The following is a 7,343-nucleotide window of genomic DNA, read 5'->3' as shown; positions in this document are numbered from 1 at the left end:
CCCTGTTACCATTTATACTATTCTAGCAAGTGCATTTATAAAAGAGAACCATCAATGTCCTGTCAACCTCGAACTTTGCCAGTTTTCCTGTGACAAAGAAAGCATTACTGACCCTTCTTACAGAACATGTTAGTGTTCTCTACTCTAAACGTATTATCAATCATGTTGCAAAGATACTTGTAATTGGCTATAGTGTCTACCACCTGGCACTTGATAATAGTGTTCTGAGGGGTTGATGCCTGATATCATTACACATATCTTTAGTGTTTGTCACATTGAAGAAGACTGACTATTACTGTGAAGGAAACTGACTATTACTGAAATGTCCACAAATAATAATATAATATAATAAATGCCCTTAGAATAACTAATGCCCATACACGTGTGTCTAGCTTTCCAGACCCAGATTGAGACCCTTGTACAAAAAACTGCTCAATGGAGGATCTTTATTTTATAGAGATGTTTAGTCCGGGAGTTCAGTACGGGTCTGGGAAACTGCAACATAATTTAACACACGAGAATGAAGTCACACATTCATTAGAGCAGTATTGGCATGAAAGCTACTTTAAAAAAAAAAATGAAAATACAATTTTTATTTAACCATGTCACAAACTTCGTAGTGAGGAGACCAAGGCGCAGCGTGATTAGAATACATTCTACCTTTTAATAATGAAGAACACTTAACAAACAATACAAAATAACAAAACGAACATGACCGCTATAACACTGAGTGCAAACATGCAACATCACATAGACAATAACCCACAAACCAATCTGGAAAATGGCAACCTAAATAGGATACCCAATCAGAGACAACGATAAACAGCTGCCTCTGATTGGGAACCAATCTAGGCCACCATAGACCTACATAATGCCTAGACTACACACATACACCTAGACATACCCAAAACCCTAGACAAGACAAAAACACACATACCACCCTCGTCACACCCTGACCTAACCAAAATAATAAAGAAAACAAAGATAACTAAGGTCAGGGCGTGACAAACCAGGTACATGCCATTGAGGTTAAAAACCTATTTTGCGAGAGTGACCCGGCAAGAAGGCAAAACAGGGAAATAGCAGCCAGTCCATAAAATATTACAGAAAGTGTCACAAGTTACAGATACAATTGAAGATTAGAAACAACTGCAGTTATCACACAGTGTTGTCGATCAGTCTTAAAAACAGGCAAGGATACTAACTCCCTTAACTTTAACGCTTTGATTGCTTTGATCCTGTAGGATTTTAGATTTTGCCTGTTGTTTAATGACAACTCTCGCAGCCTATAACTGTTTTGCTATGTAACAAAACTTGTAACACTTGAAACAAACAAACAGTGTGACACAACACTGTGTCACACTGCTGCCATCTTGATTCGAACGTGGTTGCGAGCTACTCATTTATTTATTGTCAAATAGGCATTATCTTCCATGCAACTCTTCCCCAGGTCCTTGCTACACAAGATTGAAGTCGGAAGTTTACAATACACTTAGGTTGGACTCATTAAAACTTGTTTTTCAACCACTCCACAAATTTCTTGTTAACGAACTATAGTTTTGGCAAGTCGGTTAGGACATCTACTTTGTGCATGACACAAGTAATTTTTCCAACAATTGTTTACAGACAGATTATTTCACTTATAATTCACTGTATCACAATTCCAGTGGGTCAGAGGTTTACATACACTAAGTTGACTGTGCCTTTAAACAGCTTGGAAAATTCCAGAAAATGATGTCATGGCGTTAGAAGCTTCTGATAGGCTAATTGACATAATTTGAGTCAATTGGAGGTGTACCTGTGGATGTATTCCAAGGCCTACCTTCAAACTCAGTGCCTCTTTGCTTGACATCATGGGAAAATCAAAAGAAATCATCCAAGACTTCAGAAAAATAACTGTAGACCTCCACAAGTCTGGTTCATCCTTGGGAGCAATTTCCAAACACCTGAAGGTACCACGTTCATCTGTACAAACAATAGTACGCAATTATAAACACCATGGGACCACACAGCCGTCATACTGCTCAGGAAGGAGACGCGTTCTGTCTCGTAGAGATGAACGTACGTTGGTGCGAAAAGTGCAAATCAATCCCAGAACAACAGCAAAGGACCTTGTGAAGATGCTGGAGGAAACAGGTTCAGAATTATCTATATCCACAGTAAAACGAGTCCTATATCAACATAACCTGAAAGGCCGCTCAGCAGGAAGAAGCCACTGCTCCAAAACCACCATAAAAAAGCCAGACTACGGTTTGCAACTGTACATGGTGACAAAGATCGTACTGATGAAACAAAAATAGAACTGTTTGGCCATAATGACCATCGTTATGTTTGGAGGAAAAAGGGGGATGCTTGCAAGCCCAAAAACACCATCCCAACCATGAAGCACGGGGGTGGCAGCATCATGTTGTGGGGGTGCTTTGCTGCGGGAGGGACTGGTGCACTTCACAAAATAGATGGCTGCATGAGGAGGGAAATTATGTGGATATATTGAAGCAACGTCTCAAGACATCAGTCAGGAAGTTAAAGCTTGGTCGCAAATGGGTCTTCCAAGTGGACAATGACCCCAAGCAGACTTCCAAAGTTGTGGCAAAATGGCTTAAGGACAACAAAAGTCAAGATATTGGAGTGGCCATCACAAAGCCCTGACCTCAATCCTATATAAAATGTGTGTGCAGAACTGAAAAAGCGTGTGCGAGCAAGGAGGCCTACAAACCTGACTCAGTTACACCAGCTCTGTCAGCAGGAATGGGCCAAAATTCACCCAACTTAAGGTGGGAAGCTTGTGGAAGGCTACCCTAAACGTTTGACCAAAGTTAAACAATTTAAAGGCAATGCTACCAAATACTAATTGAGTGTATGTAAACTTCTGACCCACTGGGAATGTGATGAAAGAAATAAAAGCTAAAATAAATCGTTCTCTCTTCTATTATTCTGATATTTCACATTCTTAAAATGAAGTGGTGATCCTAACTGACCTGAAACAGTGAATTTTTACTAGGATTAAATGTCAGGAATTGTGAAAAACTGAGTTCAAATGTGTTTGGCTAAGGTGTATGTATTGTTCTGACTTCAACTGTCCATGTTTTCTGTCATTAAACGAATAAAAACCTAAATTACAGTTTTCTTTTTAGATTACATTTTTTATCAAATTCAATTTTGAGTTTGCTCTTTTGGAGTGTTTTCTGACAAAAAAATGTATATAAATAAAAAGTTATGACCCCCCACTTCTAAAACCAAAGTTTCATCTCTGACAGAGAAACAACCAAATTCGATTATTTGAGTCCACGTCAATGCTTAAATCACATCAGAAGATAGTTTTTTTCAGACCTAAAAAATGAAGACATTTGTAATTCAACTAGTAAGAGAGGAATGTGTTTGGCTAGCAATGTTTCTGTACTGCTACTGCACATGTGATGGCAGAGTTTGAAAGGCAAATGCCCACCCGATTAATACAAATAATCATGTTAATATTTTGTCAGGTAAGCCTATATTCAGTACTTAATATTTAATAGAGTTTTGGCGAATGCCTTCTGTCTACCAACAATGACGGTTATCATTAGCATCGCTAGCTGGCTTCACAAAGTGATAAATAAACACATGTACCACACAGACAGACGGGGCAATATTGCTGGAAATGAATTGTGTATATTGTGTTACTTTTGGCTTTATAAGCCAAGTGTGGCTAACCAGGGATGGGAAAATGTCAATTTGGTTTTGATTGGCTAGAAGTTGGGAGTTTGTGGTGTCTGATATTTGTTTGATTTGTTTAAGAAAGTTTGCAGTGGAACACGTAAAACATGTATTTCCTTTCAGAATTGTTTTCCAAGATACTCATAGGTGGGCTGCGAGCTACTGGTAGACCTGTTGCAGACCCCAACAATAGCTGTTTATACTTGGGTTGCATCTCAAATGGCACCCAGGGCTCTGGTCAAAAGTAGTGCACTATGTAGGGAATAGGATGCATGGTGGGACTCACTTTAGATCTCCCACATGATGGCCTGTTTGTATTGACCATACTTTACATATTGCTGAACCAATTACATAATCTGATGTTATTTCCAACACTGGTGCTTTCATGTCGCCTATGGGGCTGATTGGAGTCTAAATAGAGCCATCCACAACAATCATTATTTTGATGTGACGGGTGATCATTGTCAGTGTGTATGTGTGTGTGAACACAAAATAATAGGACCCACTCACCAGCCCAGACAGATCAGAGCCTTCAATTTGCAGTTGAGCTTGCAATTCTTTTTCTCTTTTTTTGTAATTGTGGTGGTCTAATTTCCACCCGGCACTCCCTGCGCAGAGAAAGGACTCCCTCTGACAACTGTAGTTTTCTTGAAATCCATTGTGGGTCTCTATTACTTGAATGAGGAGGAGTAAGATGTTGACGATAAAAAGAGCAAAACGGAGAGGCCGTAGGGTTAATACATGTACAATAGCACTTTTATTCAATTCTGTACTTGTTCTATTAGACAATGCAAGATTACATCTACAACCATGATACAAATCTGTGTGGTACAGCTGATGCCCAACTTACACAGAGGCATTGTTCTCAAAACGAGAACAACAAAGGATTAAGACAAAGCATGACATAAACACATTTGGCACCTTACTCCCTCTCTGTCGGTTCAAAGATTATTAATGTTGGAAAACAACAAACGGAGGATGGAGAGGGCAACAAAAGGGTGGAACATTAATTATCTCAGTGTGTGAACATTGAAGTGAAACGCAGAACAACTGAACTGTCCCCTCTGCTGTTCGCATCAACCTGCCCACAGCCATAACTGATGCAGCAAGTCCATTTATAAACCATCCCCTCCTCTTCATCCCTCCATCCCCCCATCCCTCCCTCAGGGAAACAAAACAACTCGACAGAAATCATCTCCCACCATCACCATCTCTCCTGTCTGCCTGGAAAAAATAACTGCCGACATCAAGAGGACCAGACTCCAAGGTTAACGGAAAGGTCAGATGTCATGTGATTGGAGCTCCTGTGATGATTTGCTGTACACGGCCATATCTCCAGATCTGCTGACGGGCGTGTGTGTTTCAATCAACATTTTTTGACATGATATTACAGTGCACCTCATATAAGCACTTCACTTTGGTATCTCTGTTGTGAGACCTACTGTATATACACATCTGATGATTGTTGACATGAGCTGACAGAATTAGCTGAGACTGCTTTAAAAATCGAATGAATTGTATATCATGAATAGCCTACGCTTGAATTTTCTGTTTACACATGCTATCCTTGACATTGATCATTGCCATTTCATAGCCATATCTCAGTGAATTATGTATCATGGTCTGATTGGCATGTAGTTTATATTAACATTTTATGGAATATGTTGAAAGAAAAAGCATGTAGTCAAATACTATAAACATTACTTCTACAAGGAACATAATTGGAAAAGCATGTAGAAATAGATTGATGACCTCATATCAAGAGTAAAAGATGTTCATTGCCTCATAGACTACAGTATATGAGTATAATAAAGAAATCATTATTTAAACCTTTTTTTAACCAGGAAGTCCTATTAAGGTCATAACATCTCTCTCCCAAAGGATACCTGGATAATAAGATAGAATAAACCAAAGTGGGGATCTATTAAGTGATAAATTATTATTTTTATTTATTTCTCCTTTATTTAACCAGGTAGGCTAGTTGAGAACAAGTTCTCCTTTGCAACTGCGACCTGGCCAAGATAAAGCAAAGCAGTTTGACACATACAACAACACAGAGTTACACATGGAATAAACAAACATACAATCAATAATACAGAAGGAAAATCTATATACAGCATTCGCAAATGAGGTAGGATAAGAGACGTAAGGCAATAAATAGGCCATGGTGGCAAAGTAATTACAATATAGCAATTAAACACTGGAATGGTAGGATGTGCAGAGGATGAATGTGCAAGTTGAGATACTGGGGTGCAAAGGAGCAAGATAAATAAATAAATAAATACAGTATGGGGATGAGGTAGATTGGATGGGCTATTTACAGATGAGCTACAGTATGTACAGGTGCAGTGATCTGTGAGCTGCTCTGACAGCTGGTGCTTAAAGCTAGTGAGGGAGGTAAGAGTCTCCAGCTTCAGAGATTTTTGCAGTTCGTTCCAGTCATTGGCAGCAGAGAACTGGAAGGAGAGGCGGCCAAAGGAAGAATTGGCTTTGGGGGTGACCAGTGAGATATACCTGCTGGAGCACATGCTACGGGTGGGTGCTGCTATGGTGACCAGTGAGCTGAGATAAGGCAGGGCTTTACTCAGCAGAGACTTGTAGATGACCTGGAGCCAGTGGGTTTGGCGATGAGTATGAAGAGAGGGCCAGCCAACGAGAGCATACAGGTTGCAGTGGTGGGTAGTATATGGGGCTTTGGTGACAAAACGGATGGCACTGTGATAGACTGCATCCAATTTGTTGAGTGTTGGAGGCTATTTTGTAAATTACATCGCCGAAGTCGAGGATCGGTTGGATGGTCAGTTTTACGAGGGTATGTTTAGCAGCATGAGTGAAGGATTCTTTATTGCGAAATAGGAAGCCAATTCTAAATTTATTTTTGGATTGGAGATGTTTAATCTCTGGAAGGAGAGTTTACAGTCTAACCAGACACCTAGGTATTTGTAGTTGTCTAAGTCAGAACCGTCCAGAGTAGTGATGCTGGACGGGCGGGCAGGTGCGGGCAGCGATCGGTTGAAGAGCATGCATTTAGTTTTACTTGCATTTAAGAGCAGTTGGAGTCCACGGAAGTAGGGTTGTATGGCATTGAAGCTCATCTGGAGGTTAGTTAACACAGTGTCCAACGAAGGGCCAGAGGTAAACAGAACGGTGTCGTCTGCGTAGAGGTGAATCAAAGAATCACCCGCAGTGAGAGCGACATCATTGATGTATACAAAGAAGAGAGTCGGCCCGAGAATTGAACCCTGTGGCACCCCCATAGAGACTGCCAGAGGTCCAGACAACAGGCCCTCCGATTTGACATACTGAACTCTATTGGAGAAGTAGTTGGTGAACCAAGCGAGGCAATCATTTGAGAAACCAAGGCTGTTGAGTCTGCCAATAAGAATGTTGTGATTGACAGAGTCGAAAACCTTAGCCAGGTCGATGAATACGGCTGCACAGTAATGTCTCCTGCTCTGAAACCAGATTGCATAGCGGAGAAGGTAAGGGGAGATTCGAAATGGTTGGTTATCTGTTTGATAACTTCAAAGACCTTAGAAAGGCAGGGTAGAATAGATATAGGTCTGTAGCAGTTTGGGTCTAGAGTGTTTCCCCCTTTGAAGAGGGGGATTACCGTGGCAGCTGTCCAATCTTTGGGAATCTCAGACGAT

Source organism: Salvelinus namaycush, chromosome 12 (genome assembly GCF_016432855.1).
Source record: "Salvelinus namaycush isolate Seneca chromosome 12, SaNama_1.0, whole genome shotgun sequence".
Taxonomy (NCBI): domain Eukaryota; kingdom Metazoa; phylum Chordata; class Actinopteri; order Salmoniformes; family Salmonidae; genus Salvelinus; species Salvelinus namaycush.
Note: the sequence above shows the minus strand (reverse complement) of the source record.